This window comes from Eublepharis macularius, chromosome 9, assembly GCF_028583425.1.
Source record: "Eublepharis macularius isolate TG4126 chromosome 9, MPM_Emac_v1.0, whole genome shotgun sequence".
In the NCBI taxonomy this organism is placed as follows: Eukaryota; Metazoa; Chordata; class Lepidosauria; order Squamata; family Eublepharidae; genus Eublepharis; species Eublepharis macularius.
In genome coordinates, this window is record NC_072798.1 from 52,340,631 (window position 1) to 52,364,670 (window position 24,040).

A 24,040-nucleotide genomic window follows, 5' to 3' on the forward strand; every position below is an offset into this window, starting at 1 on the left:
GTTTGTTTTCCTGTACTTCTTAGAGCCTTTTGATATCGTTGACAATGCCATCCTGTGACAGCACAGCATTCATATTTGCTAACGCTGTGACCTGGAACCAGGTATTTGGGACACAGGGAAGTTTATATCCCAAACATCTGTCTGCCATGCAGCCACAAAGAGGTAGGTAGATAACATGCACAAACGATGTCTTCTTCACCCACTGGTTTGTAAAGTGTGGGTTGGTGAACCCCCCAAAATGGAGCCAGGGCATCCATTATAGATGTCAGCACTCAAAAGGCAAGGATTGGTGGGGGGGGGTTACCTCCCCCTGTCACATATGTGGAAGAGAACAGCTTCTCACATATGTGAAGGACAAAGGCTTTACATTCAGTAGACAAATGGCAGCTTTCTCCCTCCCTCCTGGATGGTATCTGAAGACAGCCCTGATCAGGTGAGCAAAGCTGCTGTGGTGGAACATAGAGGAAGAGGTTGTCCTACCGATATGCCAGGCCAAGGCCATGTCACAGTCAAGAACTTGAACTGAGTTTGATAACTGATGCCGGAGGCAGGGTGGGGGGCGTCGGGGGGAGCGGCGCAGCCGCGACCCCCGGGGGCCCGGCTGTCTTTGTCTTTGTCTTTGTCTTTGTCTTTGTCTTTGTCTTTGTCTTTGTCTTTGTCTTTGTCTTTGTCTTTGTCTTTGTCTTTGTCTTTGTCTTTGTCTTTGTCTGGGGATGGGGATGGGGATGGGGATGGGGATGGGGATGGGGATGGGGATGGGGAATTTTATTTTTGGCAACCTCTTCTACATGCAAAACTTTTTTGGTACAAAGTTGTAATGTTATAAAATGGTAAAAATTTCATAAAATTGTAATTTAACTAACAATCCATCTCAAATAAGTTTATAGATATTTCAAACAGTATTGCTTCTATAATCATATTAGGCATAAATATTAAACATAACTTTTAAACATTAAGTAAAAAGTATTAAATACTCGGTAGAGATGGGTTGAAGGTTTTATCTTAAATCCTGAGCAGCTTGAAACCTTCAAGTGAGAACTGAAAACACGTTTCTCTGTTTTAGAGAAACTGCTTTTCAGTACAAAATAAACGGGATGTATGTTTTTGTTGCACTCTCCCAACCAGGAGACAGACTCCTCCTAAAAGTTTAATGGCTTCTTTCATTAACAAACGCTAGTCGTTTTCATTACGGGAGGTATCAAAATATAAATGTTTATTTAAATAAAACATAGAAAAATAGAACAGATGAACACAACAAGAATTAAGTTTCCTAACATTTCTTAATGAAATCTAACTCAGTCAGATTAACGATGAAATGCATTCAAGTTACCGTAGCACATATTACAAGGGTAAGTTTCCTGCCTAGATCTTCATGAGATTTCTTTTGGCCCAAACCCTGATCTGCTATTTGGATTACCATTTTTATATATTATCTTATGCAGAAATCTAAGATCTTTTCATATGATAACAAAGATAAATATCAAACCAATCATAATTTAATTCTTTTTTACTATTTCCAATCATGTGACATTCTACCTAGCCAAAAGTACCACTATGCCCAGCTGCAAGATAAGAGATATGGATAGTAAAAATGACAAGAAAAGTTACATGACCAGATCATCCTTGGTCTCTGCTAACAATTACAGAACATGTATCTGAGACTGTTCACTATTTTTAATTGGCTGTCAAAGATAAAGCACCAGTTATACACCATACTAGAAAAAGAACTACAGTGATGTTCATACAGCGTTATTTAGAATGCATATGTTTCACCAAGTATGTGTTCTAAACCATAATCAGCAGTCTACTGGTTTGAATCCCACTACTGACATGAGCTCAGTAGGTGGCCTTGGGTCAGCCACTCCTCTCAGCCCCAGCTCCATTGTGGGGATAAGAATAACACTAACTTGTTCACTGCTCTGGGTGAGGCACTAATATGTGTAGAAGAGCGGTATATAAGCACAGTTATTATTATTATTTATATTTCCATGACACCATCCCTTGACCTGTGAAATTAAGTATTTTGATAAATATGAAAGTGATACAAAATATAAATGCATTGCATAATGTGTGAGTGTACATATACAAACTTTAAAAATTGTATTGGATAATACCGCAAAGCATGATTACTGAGAAAGCTGCTTTCACTGCTTTCAGTGTGGAGAGCTGCTTGTAGATCAAAACAACCTGACGAGCTGTCTTCATGCAGAGTACACTTGATTCTCTTGGCTTTCAATTCTGCTTTCGTTCAGCATGGGTAAATCAATGTGTTAGCAGTAAACATTTGTATCACTCCTCTCTGAATGACCTTTTAAATTTTACTGCCTATCGTGTCAAAGCAATTAAAATTAACAATACAGTTACTAAGCTGCTAAGATCAATTAATGGCTCTTAGGCTTTATCTATTGATCTAGTGACATCTTCAAAACCCACTGGTAACAGACTATACATACTTCTCTTCTATCCACAATATATACACAAGGATTGATTACATATTCTTATCTTCTAAATTACATATTTAAATGACATATTCTTATCTCCTAAATTAATTAGTCAAACTCTTACATCAAGGATTGGTGACAAGTTGTGGACAGACTATGCTTGGACAGAATGTACACTGAGAATAAATGACATCAAACAAATTGGAAACTAAATAAATCACTTTTATTTAACAAATAAATTTCTTCTGAAGTCTCTTTAGAAATTAAACAATAGAAACAAACTATGTGGCATTCCTCAAATCCACGTGTAGGATGCTATGGAAGTGGTACTTAGAGGGAAATTAATCTCTGTTGCCTCCTGTCATGAAGAGCAAAAAGAAAACATTAGAAATGAAATGATATCTAGAATAAGAAAACTAGAAGATGAACACAAAAAAGGCCACCCAATCTATAAACTTGCTTGCATGAAAATTAGAGGAAAAAACCTCCTCACATTCTATACAAGCTATTAAAGGCACCCAGGAAAAACTCAAACTAATTCTGTAAAATTAGCCGATGCATTTGCTGAATACTACCAAACCATTTGTACATCAGACAATCCTGACACTAATCATATTTTAAATTATTTATCATCACAGGAAATTTGGAAAAAAACCTCACAAGAACATAAACAATATCTGGACCAACCAGTCACAACAGAAGATGTTACAGTCACTATCAAATCCTTGAAAAAAATAACAAAGCTTCAGACAGGGATGGATTCCCTGCCAAATTTTTACAAAAAAATACATTCACCTACTTTCAACTCCACTAACTGCCACATGCAACTCTGTTATGTTAGGAGGTAGCATCCCTCTATCTTGGTCAGAGGCTGAAATAGTAGTTACTCCAAAAAAGGACAACCATATTACAAATACTAAATCTTCTCAACCAATACCCTTACTGAATCAAGACCAAAAGATCTTTACAAGCATATTTGCCAAAACATTGTCTAAATTTAAATAACCAACTACATTCACCTTGACCAGACAATACACGTAACACTTTAACTATAATTAATTTCTGTGAAGCATACAAAACCCCTGCATTACTTCTGGCCTTTGATATAGAGAAGGCATTTGATTAAGTGGAAATACCATATCTAAAACTTTTACTTCAAAAAATGGGTTTTGGCGACCAATTCTAAAATGCCATTAATGCTCTTTATCTTTCTCCAAAAGCTACAGTTAGGACTAACAATGTACATTCAATAGATATCCATATAGCAAGGGGAACTAGACAAGGCTGTCCCCTTTCCCCATTTCTGTTTGCCATACCTATAGACAGGGCCAATGCTACCATTAGACCAACTAGGCAGCCACCTTGGGCACAGACCTCAAGAGGGGCATAGTTTTAAACAGATTACTTTCTTGAAAAAAATGCAACTGAGAAAACCTATTGAGCACCCCCTAAATGGTCCTGTCCACAGACATCAAGCAGCTCAAAAGCTCACCGTAACTTTTTTATTTATTTATTTATTTATTTATTTATTTATTTATTTATTTATTTATTTATTTATTTATTTATTTGATGTATACCCTGCCCTCCTCACAGATGGGCTAAGGGTGGCTAACAACATTAAAAAATACATTAAAATCACAGAAACATAAAATCAATCATATTTTTTTAAAAATAATTAAAATAGTCCAGGAGCAGGCTATTTAAACAAATATTGGGAGTCCGTATACAGGCATGGCAGATGGCTGAGGGCAGCTCCGGAAGAAATGGTGGTCTTAGATGGAAGAAGAAGGACACTCACTGGCCCTCAGCCAAAGGCCCAGCAGAACATCTCCATTTTACAAGCCCTGCAAAACTGTAACAGGTCCCACAGGGCCCAGATCTCCAGCGGGAGAGCATTCCACCAGGCCAGGGCCAGGGCAGAAAAAGCCCTCACCCTGGTTGAGGCCAGATGGATGTCCTTTGGGCAGGGACCACCAGGAGTTGCTTGTCTGCAGAGCGCAACACCCTGCAGGGGACGTAATGGAAGAGGCGGTCCCGCAGGTATGGAGGTCCCAGTCCATGAAGGGCTTTAAATACCAAGGTTAACACCTTGAACCAGATCTGGAACTCCACTGGAAGCCAGTGCAGCTGGCACAGCACATGATGAATGTGCGCTTGGATGGGCGTTCCGGTAAGGATGCGTGCCGCTGCATTCTGGATCAGCTGTAACTTCCGGGTCAGACCCATGGGCAGTCCAGGATAGAGTGAGTTGCAGTAGTCTAGCCTGGAGGTGACCGTTGCATGGATTACTGTGGCCAGGTCCTGTGGTGAAAGATAGGGTGCCAGTTGCCTGCCCTGTCGAAGATGAAAAAAGGCAGACCTGGCAACAGTCATGACCTGGGCCTCCACTGAAAGTGTAGCATCCAAGGTCACACCCAGACTCCTCACCATCAGGGAAGGTTTCAATTGTACCCCATCAATAGCTGGGAGCCGGTTCCCAGCTCGATTGCCCCATGATCCAGACACAGAACCTCTGTCTTCAGGGGATTCAATTTCAGGCGACTCTGATGTAACCATACCGTCACAGCCTCAAGACCCTTGACCAAGGAATCCAAAGCAAGATCGGACTGGCCATCTGTAATGATTCCAAGTAAATGTGTGCATGTATCTTTAAATGCTTGATGAGATAGGTGAAGAGTGGGGGGTGAAGGAGATGGATGAGTGAGTGATATGTGTCAGGCTATGGCATTCCAGACTTGATAGTCTGTTTCACTCCCTTCTGCAAGAAGACAAGGTCTTTTGATTTCAAAAGGTTTATTGTGAAAGACAGCATTCAAGCCCAGATGTGCATATTCCAGGATTAGAGATCCTGGCCGAGCAAAGCGTTGCTAGGAATGAATCATAGAGCAAAGGTTGTTACATTTCACATTCCCGGAGCCCAGCCTCCCCTCCGAGTTCATACAGCAAAACTTCTCAGAGGTGCGCTGAGCTGGCCAAGGTCGAAACAGCAGATAAGACAGGATCCTTTCCCATGGAATCGGCTCCTTGCAGGTGTTGCCTGGAGGGAAAGAAGTCTAAACACTACACAATTAAATATGGCATTACTTAGGTTAAAACAGTTTCTGACAATATGATTGGTTGAGGACTGAGAGGGTGGGTGGAGTGAATGCAGTTTTTGAGACTGAGAGTAGAGAGAAAATTTTTAGTCAGAAGAAAGCAGGCTAGCTGTGTGCTGCCTGAATATGTTGAAGTGTTTATGAGAGAAATATAACCTGTGTGGAACCTGAACTGAGCATGTTTGTGAAAGGACACTCAGTCAGGGAAAGAGAGGCCAGCTGTGTGAATGAGAGTAAATGAAGTAACTTTAAGAACCGAGAACTACGTTTATGATACCGATACGCTTCTCGAATAAATAAAAGCTTATTTTTGTTTTGCTATATCCCAGTGTAGCTGTCATTGCTATATCCCATTCCTATCTTCAGGGCCACATAGAACCATGAAGGAGCCTGATGCTTAGGAACGTTACCAAAGGGAAAATTTAAATAAAATATCTTGGAATAAAATATTCCGGGTGGCAGCAGACTACCCAGAGGATTAAGGGATAGATTAAAAGAAAAATCTACCCTAAAGAAAGGTCATAACACCATCCATCAGCAGATAGAGCTGAGTGTCATCCACATACCAGTGACAACCTAGCCCAAAGCTGCGGGCTAACGGGGCAAGGGGGCACATATAGATGTTAAATAGCATCGGGGAAAGAATCGCCCCCTGAGGGATGCCACATACCAAAGAATGGTAAGCAGACATCTGTTCCCTGAGTGCCACCCTCTGTCCTAGATTGTGAAGGAAGGAATTCAGCCATTGCAGGGCTGTTCCACGAATCCCCACATCGGCAAGGCAATGGGTCAGAAGATTATGATTGACCATGTCAAATGCTGCTGTAAGATCTAAAAGTATCAGCAGTGCCGACCCACTCCGGTCCAGGTGTCGCCACAGATCATCTGTGAGGGCAACCAGAGCCGTCTCTGTACCATGGCCAGGCCTGAAGCTGGACTGGAATGGATCCAGGATAGAGGCATCACCCAGGTATACCTGCAGCTGCTACCGCCCTCTCAATTACTCAAAGTTATCTCAGAAGTCTCAGTCAACTTGAGAGGAACAATCCTTAGTGAAACTACTCCTTTTTAGCTCTCCAGAGAGCCAGCTAAAAAGAAGAAAGCAAACAAATTAAGTAACTGCAGACAAAAGTATCTCCTTTTCAAGTACAACACAATTCTCTCATTGTCTCACAGCAAACATGAGAAGGGGGTGGGAGTAGAAGACACTCTGTTGTGCCAGCCAGGAAAAAGGTGGGGAAATAGCTTCCAATGCTAGAAAAAGAAACTTTTCAGCAACTTGAGGAAGCCAAGCAAGAAGTGAGAAGGAAAACAAAAGGGAAAAGGTGGGAAACTGCCTCCAGAGCTAAGAAAAAAACCCACTTCTTAGAGCAAACTGTATCCCAGCAACACCAAGAGAAGAGGCAGAGTGGAAAACAGTAAAATCTTCACAGCTATTATGCTGTGTCTGGAAAGAAATGGGCAGAAAGTCAGCTTCATGGCTGCAATAAAAGGGAGGAAAGTAGGGAAATTCTGCTGTAGCAATGCGCATAGCATACTTGCTGCAGAGGAACAAGTGCAGGGAAAAATACCTCTGCACTAGAACCTACAACTATATAGCCAAGCTTTTAAGGTTTCCTCAAAATCTGAAAATCCTTTAAAGAGTTATGATGACCTCGTCTGATCCTTAAGGCCACTTTTGGTAGGTGCTCGAGAGGGAAAACTGGTCAAGACCAATTTGTCATCTAAACCTTGGTTTGATCAAAGCTGTATTTGTGCTAAAAATGCTTTAATCTATGCCTATAAGCTAGCACTGAGAGCTGATGAAAAGACCAGACAAGATGCATATCGTTCTCTTTCATTTTTAAAAAAGAAGTATAAATCACTGGTTGCCCACTGTAAGAAAGAACATACCAGAAAACTGTGGGCCAATATAACTGAAGCAGCTACAAGCAAAAACTCAGTGGTGTTCTGGAAACTAGTGTCAAACCGCGCCTCCACAGCCGCCTCCCCCTTGGCTTCCGCTATCCCCCCAGATAAATGGACTTCTTTTTTCCAAAAAATGTATGATGATCCTATTCAACCCCCTCCTGCCCTAACAATAGAAAATCTGGCCAAATGCCCCCCAGTTCATGCCGAAGAGGTAAAAGCTTATATTAGCCAGTTAAAGAATGCAAAAGCCCCTGGGCTTGATGGAGTATCTCCAGAATTACTAAAAACAAATAAGGACTGGTGGGAAACTTTCTTAGCCTCCCTATTTACTTATATTGATGAAACCGGCTACATCCCCAATGATTGGGGAATGGCTATAGTAGTCCCCTTCCATAAGAAGGGAAAGAAGGAGGATCCATCCAATTATAGACCAATCAGCTTACTAAGCATTGTAAGCAAGTTGTCTACAAAACATCTGCTGAAGAAATTTTTAGACTGGCTAGAACAGGAGGATATAATTGCTGATGAGCAAGCTGGGTTTAGAGCTGGCAGGTCAACAATAGATCACTGCCTAGTAATGCAACACCTTGTAGAGAAATACGCTGCAGGAGACCAAGCATCACTTTACCGGGCATTTGTTGATTTAAAAGCAGCTTTTGACACAGTCTCTAGAAATAGACTTTGGAGGAAACTGCAGGCCTCCTCTATTGATAGGCGACTGCTGTCCCTTTTGGGGGCTATGCACAAGCAAAGACAGCCAGGCCCCCGCCGGTCGCAGCTGCGCCGCTCCCCCCGACACCCCCCGCCCCGCCTCTGGGGCAGTCCAGAGTTTTCATTTCTAAAATATTGTTCTGGAGTGTCTCTAACACATCCCACTGTTTTTTGTGGCACTGGCATTTCTTTAGTGCCCGTTCCGGCCTGTTCCATCTCGTTCCGGCTTTTACCCTGTCCCAAGTTTTTCATTAAGAAAACAAAACTTATTTATTTCCAGTGCACCATATTATTTTAGAAAGACTAAGTATTCATTATTACATTGTAGAAATCAATCCAAATCACCACCAGAGCAGGTGGTCTGAAGACAAACTGAGAATAAGCAAATACTTTCAATAGAGCTCAATTTGTGCCTATAAAATCAGGCTGATTTCAAGAGGATGTATCACCTGACCTCTGAGGTGCTGGTATCTGCAGCACCACTATATAGGCTACAGAATGGGTGCTGAATTACTGAGGAACCAAGACCCACATTCCTGTAATTTGCCTTGCTACAGAGGAGAAAACTGGACTTTGGCTCCATTTCTAAGTCCATTTATGCTATGTACCTTTCTGGATGTCCTATTAAATAAGCAACAGTTCCTTGAAACAAGGAATAGGTGGCAACAGCCTACTACAGATCTAAAGATGTGAAGGTATGGGGTAGAAAAACTGGAACATTGTGTGAAGGAACCCTTTCCCCACCAGTTTTATTTTTTCCAGGCTTTCCAAAAGAAAAATTGAAGTTTTGGGAAAGCACCGGGGTTGGAGGAGGGGGGGGGGGGGGCTCCTATGAAGTATTTTGTCTTTTGCATTGCGAAAATGCTTTAAAACAAAAGTTTTACACATTCAAAATGTGTTCAATGCATATTTTCAAAGAATCTTGATGATAATCCCTGCACAGGAATCATATTGACACAATGTTTTTTTCACATATTTATTGTTTAAATGCAGCTAATTTTGTCAATTAATATCATAATAATATACTACTGAAAAGTTTAATATTATAATTCAATTTTGTAAATTTTAATTTAATATCCAAATATATTGCTAGTGACTGTTTCCGTGTACCTGTTTAAATACTCTACTTTCTTTAATTACAAAATGTGAGTTTTCTGTTTTCAATTTTTATTTTTCTTCCTTTCACATGACAAAATCTAAGATACAATTTGTTAAAATTGTGTTGGCTTTTTCTTAATTTATGTGATGCAGTGTGAATAATTCAGTCAATTTGAAAGATGTAGACTGGCATATTTTAGTACACTGTGTGTGTGTTGTATCATGTGTGCTTTTTTTTTAGTGAGACTTTTCTATTCAGTTCAAACTGAGCATGTTTCATGTATTCATATAAGAGGTTTTTTAATGTCAGTGCTGTGTCTGACAGAATTAGCCCTACAAAATAAACAGAATAACAATGTGTTGTGTTTAGGTCTACATTTCCAATCTCGTTATTCTCATTCTTGAAGATGACGGAAAACGAATAGATGCCTGTCTGAAATTATTATTTGTAGTGCTCTTCAGATCCCAAATTCATCCGGAGTGTGAGGCTTCTTGGCAGAACTGGGATTTCCTTTGGCACAGATGCAGATGTATAATGAGAGTTTTTGCTTATTTGCATTTATTAAACCAATATTTATCAAGCAGTTTTGTAGTTGAGAAAATGTTGACCGAGCAGTGTTCTTTATTAAGTAATATGGCCATACATTTCTAAAGCAGGTAGTTGGCCACTGGCCTCTAAATGGTCAATAATTTAGTAATCATATTTAGGTTCTAACTCCCCTGTTCAAGATCAGCCTTCAGACTTTATTAAAGGGCCTGAATCATTGTAGCAGAGCATTGGACACTAAATGTTGAACTGTATGATTTACTGACAAGTGAAACACAAGCAGCCCCTGAATGCTACTGAATTCTTTCCACTAAGGCTTTCAGAAACAACTCTCAAGGAGGGGTTTTGTCCAGGGATTGAGGGTGCAGTAAATTTCTCTTGACTCTCTAATCCTGTATACCCAGTATCAGGTACATTCACACTTTTTACTGTTTCACCAATGCTATGATTGAATTTAGTTTATAGTTGGCTTCAAATTTTTTATCATACAGATCATACATTCACACAGTTTTCTGTTTCCTGTCTCTAATTTTCCCTGTTAAATATAAACATTATTTAAATGACTAACATTAAACATTGTCTTTGTGTCAACTGCATATTAAATAAATAATGTAAACATGGACTAATACTGCCAATCCTGCTTGGGGCTCGCCCCTCTTTTAAGCAGGTGGCAGCCATTTGCCCCGCTGCAAGGAGGGAGGCAGACAGCTTCAGCCTCATCCGGGGATTCAGCCTGGGGGGCGGAGTCTCGCGGTGTTTTATGCCTCTCCGCCCCCGTGGCTTCAGTCTTGCCTCGTGCTCGGCCCACCCACCTCTCCCTATTTCAGTACGGGACTAGCCGGTTGCCATTCGGAGCCAGGTAGGAATTTTTTCTCTCACAGTCCCCGATTGGCCTTGGGGCTGGAGTTTTTTCGCCTACCTCGTACTGTCTTGGGAGGGGGGTTAATTTGTTGGTGGGTCTGAGTTTACGCCACGGGTGGCAGGGTGTTAGTTAGGGAAGAATCTGTAGCGGGCCGGTGAGCACCCTTGGCACCTCTCCATTGGTGGGGAATTGGGGTCTGCCAGATGTGGCTGGCTGCCGTACGGCCCAGTTGCGTGGTTAGACGCCCTGGTGGGGAACCCCTGGACAAGCCAGTCTCCCCCCGCTGCCGTACGGCCGGGTGGGGGAGCTTTACAGGGGTGAACCACTTCGCCTGGCCAGTCCGGGTCCCAGCCATTGTCTGATGGCTCGCACCTGGGGCAGCGGGTGTCTCGCCCAGACAGGTCAGGGCGGGGTAGGGAGTGACCCCAGGGCCTGACCTGTACCGCTAGTTAGGCCCTTGCCGTAGTTAATATTCTCTGGTTCTTGTTTATTAATAAAGCGGCCCATTTTTTATAATCCAAATACTGTGTCTGTCTCTTATTCCTAATAGTGGGGCAAAAGAAATAATGAATTGGGAAACATAAGCAACAAAAAACAGACAAATGAAAATGTCCACAATGGCGACACAAAAAACCCAAATCAATTGGAAAAGAGGCATATCCATGAATTCTTCCAGTATTTACCCATAACTGGAAACTTGGCTATTGCTGAGTAGTACTAGCAGGGCTTTTTTTCTGGGGAAAGAGGTGGTGGAACTCAGTGGGTTGCCCTTGGAGAAAATGGTCACATGGCTGGTGGCCCCGCCCCCTGATCTCCAGACAGAGGGGAGTTGAGATTGCCCTCCGCGCCGCTCAGTGCGTTCCGGAACTCCGTTCTTCCGCGTTCCCCCTGAAAAAAAGCCCTGAGTACTAGGATACAAGTTATCAGTCCAAAGTTGTAGATAACTTTGGTAGTGCAACTGACAGTAGGGACTGGGAGTATTCTGTTCTGTAAAGTTGCCTTATTGAACTCTATGTTACTCCCCCACGCCCAAGTACAAGTGATGTACCCAAGATTAACTGGACTGGGGCCTAGGTGTCTGCCCATCTCAATGTCCATTGATGTTGTTATTGGTTGCTTGTTATGAAATCCAGATTAATAATTCCTCTAATGGAATCCTACCTCATTTCTAAAAGCTTTTAAATGCAACAAAATATTCTGTCACATGGCGGCTGTTCTACAATGGTTGCTACCTCCACAAGGCCAGCTGTTTGGGTATAATGATATTTTGCCTTATCCAGTCTAAACAAACAAAATAGTTTGCAGTGTTATGAGAAAAATGGCCTGGTTTCTATGACAAACTGGTGCTCTTTGTAAATACCTTATGACATTAAACTAGGGCTGCCATACCCTCCTAGCCCCCCATCGGGAGATGTGGGACCTTGTAGTTTTTCCTTTCATACTCCCCTGAGTTGCGTGATGATGTCATTTCAGGGAAGTGATGTCATTGCATAGGTCAAGGGCTGCCTTAGAAGTGCTGCCACACTCCCCAGGGAGCCAAATCAGGCCTGATTTGGCCCAATTTGGGGAGTGGAGGGTGAGAGCAGGAGATCCCCTGCCTCCAGCGGGGGACTAGCATTCCTACAGTAAACCAACACTACAGGCCTCTATTTAAAGTTGCTTCTGTATATAGCAAAGTCTAATTAATTGTAGTTCATGGAATCCTCTGTTGTTAAGTGGGATGACAGATCATTCATTCATGATTCCTCATGCATGATCCAAGGCAGCTGAAACATAAGCATGGAATTACATAGGAGGGCAGAAGCTGCAAAGATCATAATGAGATTATTACTGTTTTATGCTACTGTAAATGCAGACTTCACTCTTGCTTCATGAAAAAGCTCTAATTTTCTATGATTGTTTTGATTAGAAGCATTCACAACTAAGTACCTGAAGCAAACAGCTCTGAAAGGTTCAGTAATGAAGTAGTAGGACAAACAACAATTATTTATGCATAATACTGTGGGCTCTCATTTTATTCCACGGGCAATTATGTATGCTACATTTCAATTATTTTTAAATGCTGCAGCAATATTCACTACTATTTCTATATGATATTGGATTGCATTAGGGAAGATTTTTAGGCTTGAACTGAATGTTTGTGTTTCCATTTTTGTGCTGAAATTTGCTTTTGTCAAATGGTCAAATTGCTTTTCATTGTCATCCATTGCATTCCAGGTCTCTGCAATTTCCCCAAATGTAGGAAACTTCACTGTATAATTTGTGGTTGTGCAGCCCTTGAGTAGCCCACAGGAAGAAGCTCCTGGATCTAGGAAATAAGGGAGCCACGCAGTCCTTGATTGACTCATCATCTGATCAAACTTGAGAAAGCTTCCCAATTTAACTGAACTAAAATTTAGGCAGAGTTCCATATACAGTTCCTGTAAGGCTTCCACATAACTGGGACTACTATATCTCTTACTAGTCCTAATGGCTAAGGCTTACAGAGAGAATATATTAAACTGATTTTGTAAATGATCTTGCTCATTTAGCCTGGAAGCAGCTGAATGAATTGCTTAGCAACTTTGCTCCAATAAGCTGGGGAAGTTTTCTGAGCTGTGCAGGTGGGTTGATAGTTCAGGAACTACACCATTCCATAGAGCCTTAAAAACCACGAATGTATGTATTCGCATGATTCTGCTTGAACTGTCATTATTGTATAAGATTTGAGAGTAAAAGTTCAGTGGAAAACAGGTTTTTTTCACAGTTGCAAAAGTGAAAATGAAACTCAAAAAGCTGTTGTGTCTTAGCTGTAGTTGATATCTGGATCTTTGTTGTCATTTTATACCATGCTGAAGAACCTTTTTTGATCATCCTTTTTCCTCCCTAGATGTTAGGAAAACAACCGCAGCTGCAATTCCTATATGAAACTCTATAAAGTTGCAGCATTACACCATGATCGAAATCTCAGCAAAAGCAAACAAGTAAGTAGTTAAAATCCTACCAACACTCAATATCTACTGTATTTTGTTAAATTGTAAAGTTGAATCTTTTTTAATAATATGATGATCTTCTGAGAATTAAAGGCATGTGAGCAAAGAAGACATTTTCCTGTTAAAGAGGTTTATTGTGCAATCCTAAGAACACTTTAGTGTGAGTAAGCCCTATTGAATAGACCCAAGACTTAGGATGGCACTGTTAATGACAATTTGGTGGTGGAATCTGTACTCTTAAGGATGATTGACAAGTATAATGGGTTCTGCTGACTTTTAAACACTTGTTTGAGTTTAATCTTGCATCCAAAAGTCAAAGATGGCTGTAAATACAAACTCTTGAGTGTACAATTGGGTTTGAAAGCGCAGCATGTATTCTCATGAATCCTGGGATACTGATTTATTTGATTGAGTGCTGCTTCTTTGTACAAGCCTGTTTTAAAGATAAAATGACATTTCTCCTTAATACTTTCTGACACAATAGTATAAACTTTCAATATGTATAAAGAAGCATGGAATATACAGAAGAGCAAGATATGAGTCCCTTAGCATCCTAAAGACCAACAAGATTTCCAGGATATAAGCTTTCAAAAGTCAAAGCTCCCTTTGTCAGATGTCAAGAGCAACTCTCAAAAGTGTGTGCCCTGGAAATCTTGTTGGTCATTAAAGTGCTACTGGAGTTGAATCTTGCTCTTCTACTGCAAATCAACAAAGCTACCCACCTTCATGGAATAAGCAGGAAATATGTTTTCTCCTCAGAAAATATATTTACAGTGAAAATATATTTACAGTGAAAATCCTAAGCGGCGTTACTCCAGTCTAAGCTCATTGAAATCAAATGGGCTTTGACTGGAGTAACTCTAGAGAGCGGGACCACAAGTGACGCCTGACACAGGTTGGACACTAGTCAGCTTCCCTCAAGTTTTGATGGGAAATGTAGGCATTCTGGTCTCGCAGCTTGGCTCTCTGACTGCTGTCCAATGGACTTTTCAACTGTCACTTGTCCAACATTTCGCCAAGCTGCCTACATTTCCCATCAAAACTTGAGGGAAGCTGGCAAGTGTCCAACCTGTGTCAGGCATCACTTGTGGTCCCGCTCTGTTTAGGATTTTACTGTTAATGTTGTCTCAGATGACAATGTCATACAAAGGTTTTTTACAAGGGGTATTTTCCAAAGAGATCTGCAAGTTCATTTCATTGTTGAAAAAGCTTTAATTCTCCATCAAGAAGCATTTAGGATGTTAAAAATACAGTCGAAAACAGAGCTGTAACCATCTGAGTCCATTGACCTCCGTGGAATTAGAAGGGTGTGACTTATTTTTATTTATTTAAATATTTATAACTCACCTTTTCTCTTGGCTCTGGGTAGCTTGGTTTAGGATTGCAGTGTGTCAACGTCTTAGTATAGTTATGACTGTATTATATAGTATTGATAATATAAAAGTGTTGATACCTGGGTATGCACTTGAAAATGAAATTATATGCAAAATGAAATTGTGTCACATATTTTACTTGATTTACTATGAACTCTCCCATGTATTTCCAGGTGGCAAATACTGGCGTTCTTGAAGTTTTCCAGGAATAAACCCTGTATGTCTAATTAAAATGCAGATGAGCATCATAAACCACTGTAATTTGAAAGGGCTGATTTACTGATGCAGTTGGCTTCCATCTGCTTCAGGTGTGAAGCTGGAAGAATTTGTTATGCTACAAGTAAATTTAATTTGGATTCAGAATTCGTTTTCAGAAGCTGAGTGTTTTACAGTAGTCATTGCAGTAAACTCAAGTTCTGATGGTGGTTTAAGTTTTGCACTGTGTCCAATTTATTGTTGTTATCATGGTTTATGACTGGATGTTTGCCCATTGTGCACAAGTGTACATTTGAATTTATATAATCCATCACTCAGAGATAGGCCCCTTTCACACTCAATTTTTTAATCATCTTAGTACCTTTTTTGCGTCCCATGTTTACAAGGGTTTCATACTAGCAAGGTAGTCACAGGGCGCAACATCGTTCTTTGTCTGGGGCATCCCCGATTTATCTCCCTGCGGACTTCCCCTGAGTTTAATTTAAATCCATTGGCGAGTTGCAGCAGGTGCGATCAATGTCAGTGAGAACAGTTTTGCTTCTTTTCTTTCCCCTCTCCTTTTCCCTGGGAGCTGATTGGTCTGTGTGGAATTAACCACTTCTACCCAACTCAGCTCTCTGAACTTATTTTATGCCATTTTTTTAATTAAAGTGAGCCACAGGTCATAAGGCTGCCAAGCTTGGCAGGGGTCTGCTTAGCTGTGCCGGACACTCTCCTGCTCCACAGCCCTCCCTGGGCCGAGTGGAGCGGGGTTCATCCCAGCACCGCTGCTGTGAGCCACAACTCAGCTGTGCCGGGCACTCTCCTGGTACTGCTACCCATATCTTTAACTGCTTGTGTGTGTGTGCGAATGTGCATGTGCACCTATGGTAATTTTAAGTGGACAAATGGCTAGGAAAGAAAGTGTTAAATTCTGAGAGTCATGCTGAATGTTCTGAGGTCTCCTTGAGCCTTTTTTTAAAAAAAAACTGTTAAAAAAGAAATCCTCTCCCCCACCTCTCCTTCTCTCCGACACAGGGAAGACTCCATGTCTGAGAGTCATTCTCTGAGAGTCAGTCTCTGTGAAAATGGTTTTCAAAAAGCCCCTCCCCTGTTTATTTCAATCATTCACCCTTTTCAAAAACAATTATGCAGAGGAAACAATGCTGCAGCATTAGTGTTGTGGAGGAAGAAAGCTGCCGTAGAGAATCCCTAATGTTCAACCTTGAATTTGGTTCTGTAAGGAGCATTTCGCAATCACATGAATATTCAGGCACCTCATTTTAATGGACTGGGGTGGAGGGGGTTGACATTTGGGAAAAGGTGCTTGCTTAGAAGAGTAGGGTGGGGGAAATCAGGATAGAAGAGTGAGTGGCACTTGGAAGAATGGAGAGGAAATCAGGATAGAAGAGCAAGCGGGACTTGGAAGAGCGAGTGGGAGGGTTTACATCAGGGTGGAGGCACTGGAAACACTTGGAGGTCTGAAGTGGGTGGTTGACATCTGGGAGAAGAAGTTTACAACACTTGGAAGAGGGGGAAACAGGGTGGAGTTGACAGCAACACTGGGAACAGTAGGATGAGGGTAGGTGGTTAACATAAGAGTGGGCATGGGGGGAATTGTCAGTCAGAAGCTGTAGTAACATTTCAATGCTACTACATGCTCAAACGCATGCTCAAACGGTGTCATGCACTGTGATGCCCCCAAAGCCCGAAACTGAACCGAGGCTTCCAAGTAGGTCTGAAATGAAACACCAGGCACCAAGTTGACACTGCGGCAGACAATGTGAAATGAACCACTGCTGAAGCCATTGCTGTTGGGGTGAAACCTCATAAATTGTGGTTCAAACCATGAGTGCGAATGGGGCCATAGTTATAAAAGTATTAAATGCTTTCTATACTGAAAAGTGCTGTAGAAATTGGCCGATTCCAGACGGCCCCCTGCCTCGCGAAACGTCGCGCGTCGTCGCGCGTCGTTGCGCAGAAAACGCAAAATATTGCGAAAACGCGAAAACGCGATGTCGCGCAAAACTCGCGTGAGAAAACGCGATATTTCGCGTTTTCTGCACGACGACGCGCGACGACACGCGACGTTTCGCGAGGCAGGGGGCCGTCTGGAATCGGCCCTTAAATGCTGTAGAACTACAAACATATACCCAGAGTTTTAAATAGATGAATATTTAATATTATGTCTCTAATTATTGCTGCCATCCCACCAACATGAATATTAGTTGATTTCAGTGGGACTTAAGTTTGTATATATTTTGATGAAATTTCAAGGTCAATTGGTTGTGATCCAGTATTCATGAACTATCAAAATAGCTAGATTTATGCTGATCCACGATAATCCAGCTTCAGTGGATCACTTTAATAAATCCTGGATCAGATCAGGGAGCCAAACTGTGATGGGCCAGATTATTTGGCCACAGAAAAAGCAGGCAGCCAGCAAAGGAGCAGTGAACAAAAGGGCAGCACTAGCAGTGGCAGGAGAGCAGTACAAGGCTGGTGGGGGAAGGGGCAGCAGCCAGCCAAGCAAGTGAGAGGTCTGCAAGTGGCCTGAGGCTTGTGGGGGACAGGAAGCAGCAAGTAGAGTGGATTCCTTTCACATCCTGTACCTCCAGCCCAGCCCAAGCTCCAAAAGATCACTTCAAACTGCCACTGGCCACCTTTAAACGCCATGACTCTGGTGAGCCTCCCTCCTAGCTTCAGTAAGGATTCTCTACTACTTTTACTTTGGGGTTCTTTGGTTTGACATTGGAATTTTCTGGTTTGGCATCAGTTCCCTCTCTTCACTTTGTTAGGCTTTGTTGGTTCAGCTTGCATGGGAGTGGGATGTGAATTTGGGACTGGCTTTTTACCAGGGATTGCCTTTGCTTGAGGTTTTCCTTTGCCTGGAAAGCCTTGGAAATGTTTTCCCTTATAGGAAACAATGGAGGGTGGCTGGGGGCAGCTTGTTCAAGGGCCCATAGAATTGTACCCTGGGACCCAATATTCCTGACATCTGGAGTAGGTTCCCTGCAAATTTAATGGTGTTTTCTTGAAAAATGCACCCCCCCCCCCAGCCAGGATAGTTTTCTCAATAGAGAATAATGTCAGGATCAATTTGGGATTGCCGCCTATGGGTGAAGGCCGTAGGGAGAGTGCGCGGCGCAGGACAAAGCAGACATACACAGAACTGGAGCAAACAAGGCCACAACTTTATTAAAAACAGCGAGTAAGGAGTATTGGCATAGCATCTGGATCAGATCCCAGCATCGGGTGACCCGCCTGTCAGCCGATGAACCACATCCCCCTCGGACCCCAGGCCGAGGGAGGAAACCAGGAGTGGCATGAAGGGGGAGATCACCCAGTATACACCCCTTGGTGACTCCCATTCCACCTGGGAGTGGCGTGCTCTGGCAGCCCCCGAGCTGGGCGTGCCCCAGAAGGCCGGCGCAGACTGGAGGCAAGGCGGGGAGGTGGCGCAATTTAAACCTCCCCACCGGACCAGAGGGAAGACCGCATGACTGCGGTCCATGCTGGCCCCACCCCTTGCAACGAATCTGGGCGCCCGTGATTGGGCACCTGCGATTCAAAGCAATTGGTTGCGGGCCCCGTTGGGAGTCGGAAGGACGCCCGCAACCAGGAAGCCCGCTGCGAGTCTCCCGCCCGGCCCTGTCGGCAGCAAAATAGGCCCCCGGTAAGTCGGGGGGCCTCGCCTTCTCTAACTGGATAAGAGGATCTGATTAACAGGGATACCAGATTTCTTTGGTATCTGTGAAACCAGGATCATCGGTTTTTTTATTGGTGCACCGTCCTAGTTGTGATTTTAATGACTGACTGTTACCTGAGGACACATGCACACATGTGCACATGCACACACAGAGGCGGGTTAGTTGACTGATCTTTGGTCAAGCGAATGTATGCAATATTTGGAAGGGATAGCCAATATTTTCATACTTTAAATTTTTTAACAAGTTGGCTTAATTACCTCCCTGACTTTTTCCAGTGCCAGAGGGAGCAAGGGGTGGTCAATCTGCCTGAGTGGTCAGTCTAAATATAAATGTGTGGCCTACAGAACAACTGTAAAGTTCCCAGAGTGATCTGGTAGTCTTTGTATATATATTTGCCTATTTGTGTAGTGTAGTCTTTGTCTATTAGTTTAAAATGGCAGTGGCTAGGGGGCAAAGCCCTGTCCTGGATAGCTCAAGCTAGCCTGATCTCCTCAGATCTCATATGCTAAGCAAAAGTGGCTCTGATTAGTGCTTGGATGAGAGGCCACCAAAGAAGCATAGAGTTGTTACACAGAAGCAGGCAACGGCAAACCACCTCTGAACATCTTACCTTGAAAACCCTATGGGGTCACTATAAGTCACCTGTGACTGGACAGCACTTTTCACCTCCAGGGGGAAAATAGACATGATCATTTGTTTAAGCAGCTATGCAGCAATCTCATTCAGATCAGGACTGCACACAGGAGGGCTGGTTGGTAAGCCCTCCTGTGTGCAGAAGGTTAAAACAGGATGTTGGACTAGATCGACCACTGGTCTGATACAGCAGGGCTCTTATGTTCTTGTGTAAGCTTTTCAATCCCATACAGTTTTCCAAATTAAGATTCTGTACTTCAGACCCTTTAAAATATAGCTAAAACAATAGTTAATTCTAGCATAAGAATGCTAATAATATTTTATAGTTATAATTAGTGAAATTGTGTGGAAGTGTTAAACTCCCTATAATTCCTGACACTGACCTTAATTGGGCAACCATACTTCTGTGACTGTCCTTTAAAAGACTGATTTAAGTCCATGATCCCTCCCACTTCTATGCTGAGTCTAAAGCTCACACTAGCTGTAAATCTATATGCCCATTTAAAATGAAAAATGCCTGGCAAGTCTGTTTATGTATCAGTGGTTATAAACTACTTTGGCTGAAACTTTGGGAAAACAGCGTTAAGTGATAAGAACAGGTACTTATAAAGAAGGGATGGAAAGAAAGCCAAGCTATTTCCTGAAGCAATTATTTTAAAAAACCAATAATACCGGGGACAAATTGCCATGATATTCCTAACTTTATATTCATGTACTGCCTACAGTGTGTCTGTTAGACTGAGAAGAATAAAAAAGCAATTTCCCACTTAACTGTGGCATAAGTAGGGAGGCAGTCGCTTTGTAATTTTCCTTACTAGGCAGGCAAGCATGAGAGCAAAATCTCCCTGTTTCATATATTTTTTTAAAAAGTAAAATGCTAAGCTCATTCCATGTAAAACTAAATGCAGTCAGCCTTGAAAGCAGGTTTGGGATTAGCAGAGGTGTTGACATTGAGAAATTAAGTTCAGTTACTCAGTGGCAGTGATTTTTTCTCAGCGGAGGAAAAGAATACACTTTTCAGCTTGCAAACTGCAACAATACCTTTTAAAAGAGGTGACTGCCAGCAATAGCTTTCTTTATTAGCTTTCTTATTGAAAAAAGCCATTGAATATTTCATTCAGTTGCCTTGTTTTGTTGCTGTTTTGATAGCCTGAATGCTGCTGAATGGTGAACTCATTTCCTGGAAATATATATTTGTAACAAAGTTCTGATAGCTACATAATCTGTTCGGTTCTTCATTCTTTTCTCCTTAAAGTTTATCATTGGTTTGCTTGAGGTTATTATAACTCCATCAAAAATATAGCTGATTTTGCAATAACTGGAATTTTCTTACAGATAAACCATTTACAAATATATGTTGTTGTTTTTTAAAGCACAAGGTAACCAATTTTTGAGAACAACTGACAGGAAATAATGTGATCAAGCTGACACAAGAGATAGTATGTAAAATCAGGAAATAGTAAAGATTAGTGATAGACTCTCATCTGATATTAAAGAAGAAAATATTGACTTTCCCTTCTGTAATAGTTCTATTAAAGTTAACTTTTTTTTTCTTGCCAAGTACAGAACAAAGGAGCTTCTTGGTCACTGGACAGTTTGGTTCATAAGGTGTCCACAATGTTGCAATCAGTAAAGTCAAACATTTGACAAACTTTGGATTTGAATAGTTTGTTTATGTTCTTGATTGTGCAAAACCATCAGTTGTACATATAACATTTTCAAACTTCTTTAATGCAGCTTTCTCCTATATCTTTACCACTTCCTCTCCAACAGTTTACCATATTTTTCAAATACATAATACATTTAGTGAATGACTTACAGGTATACCATGTATTCCTTACAGCCTCTTGTTTTGATGGTTGTTAACAGGAAAGATACCCTGATCTGGATAGCCCAGGCAAGCCCAATCTTACCAGATCTTGGAAGCTAAGCAGAGTTGGCCTTGGTTAGTAATTGTATGAGAGATCTCCAAAGAAGACAAACATCTTAGTAGGCCATATACTGAACATGAGTCAGCAGTGTGATATGGTAGCTAAAAGGGCAAATGCAGTTTTGGGCTGTATCAACAGAAACATAGTGTCCACATCACGAGAAGTGATGGTATTGCTCTACTCTGCTCTAGAGTATTGTGTTCAGTTTTGGGCACCACAATTTAAGATATAGACAAGCTGGAACGTATCCAGAGGAAGGCAACAAAGATGGTGGAGTGTCTGGAGACCAAGTACTATGAGGAAAGGTTGAAGGAGTTCGGTATGCTTAGCCTGGAGAAGAGACAATGAGAGGTGATATGATAACCATCTTCAAGTACTTGAAGGGCTTTCATATAGAGGATGATGCAGAGTTGTTTTTTGCTGCTCCAGAAGGTTGGACCAGAACCAATGGCTTGAAATTAAATCAAAAGAGTTTTCGGCTAAACATCAGAAAGAACTTCGTGACAGTTGGAGCGGTCCCTCAGTGGAACAGGCTTCCTTGAGAGGTGGTAGGCTCTCTTTGGAGGTTTTTAAGCAGAAGCTAGATGGCCATCTGATGGAAATGTTTATTTTGTGTACCTGGACAGATCATGAGGGGGAGGGAAGAATGGGTTACATCAGTGCTTAGTTCTCATGGCCCTTCTTACATGCTCAGGGTAATGCCGATTGCCACCTTGGGGTCAAGTAGCAATTTTCCACAGGCCAGTTTGGCTAGGGATCCTGGGGGTGTATTGCCATCTTCTGGGCATGGAGTAGGGGGTCACTGGGGCAGTTGGGGGGGGTAGTTGTGAATTTCCTGTATTGTGCAGGGGGGTGGACTAGATGAACCTAGAGGTAACTTCCAACCCTATGATTCTACGAGTCTATGATTCTATCTCTATGAAGAGGCAGGCAATGGCAAACCACTTGTGTTGCCTTGAAAACACCAGCAGACATCTCCACAAGTCAAGTATGACTTGGCGGCAATTTCCATCATCTATAGGAAAGATGGGTGACCAGTCCAGCTGAGGAATAACTTTGTATGTATGCTCTTGCAACACTTTGCTATAGCCATTTCCTCCTAAAAAGAAGAAAAATCTGCATACAAAATAAGTTGTCTACTAGATGATCTTTCTACAGACAGGAACTTTTCCTCTTATTGAAGTTAATGGGCATAGAAGGGTATAACTACACTTAGGATTGTTCTGTAAGAATGCTCACCATTGTACTGAAGTTGACCAATGCTTTATTAGTCACTGACAGCTAGGTTAATATAATCTTCAGTACACTGGATGAGTACTCTTAATTTAGTAGTTTGGAAGAACACAATTCCAAGGCTAAAGTCCTGAAATGAAATCACTACTTTATATCCCACCTTTCTCCCAACAGGGACCTAAATCAGCTTTTATCATTCTCCTCCACTCCATTTTATCCTCACAACAGTCCTGTGAGATAAGTTAGGCTGAGAACATATGAACTAGCTCACCATGCATGTTCTTTTGTCAGAGTGGGATTTGAACCAAAGCTCACTCAGCCAGAAAGGTGTGCACTTTCAGAATATACAGAACAAAGAAAAGGAGAGAGTATAGCAAGGGAAGGAAAGGATGCTGCTGACTTGAGTAGGCCTAAAATGGCATGTGCAATCCAACTTAGTCGTTTTTAAAAGAGACATCCTATGATAACTCTGTGCATAGTAATTACCTGTCTCTGATCAGATGTCACCTAGCTGCCACACCAGTGCTGGCACTGTGTAAATGCAAACTGTTCACAGTATTGCTTGTGAGCAAATCTTTGAGAACATCAAAAGATGAGCATTTTGAACAAAGGAAGTTCAAATATCAGTAGCAATTTTTGTAATGTTCTTACCATCTCTGATAATACTGCCAGTAGCACAGCACTGGGTGTAAGAGTAGATTCACAGCTTGGAATTGCTCCCAGATCCGTGTCTACAGATGAAAGCTTAAATCGTGGTTGTGGCTTATAGAGCCTTTGATCAAAAGTGGTTTGTGCACCTGCTGCAGGGTTTCTTGAGGTAGAGAATGGAGCTGCAATTATCTACGGTTTTAGCCTCTTCAGACTGAACAGTTCCATTACAGGTTACAAAGGACCACATCTGAAGATTGTTCAAAAGGCACAATTAGTACAAACTACTGTGGTAGCATTGCTGACAAACGCTAATATTAGTATCTGGAGCAGGAGACTGTTGTTGTTTTTCAGAGGGTACTGACAGAGGGTACCAGAGGGTACTTGGCAATCCTGAGTTCCATGTATGGTGTGATGTGTCTGTGTTTTTACCAGCAATTCCAAGAACAATGTGACATCTTTCCCAGTTTTTCCTGGAAGTGATGTCATGGTGTATGCAACACTTGTGCCTCCACATGCCCCCCCCCCCCAAATAATGCTGGTTACTTGACAACCCTGCATAAAAGAATTGGGCAGGATATGCCTCTGACCCTGGAATACTCTTTTCTAACTTGCTTATTCTAAACCAGTATACCTAGATGATGAATAAGAAATACTTTTGAACATGGATTGCCCTTATG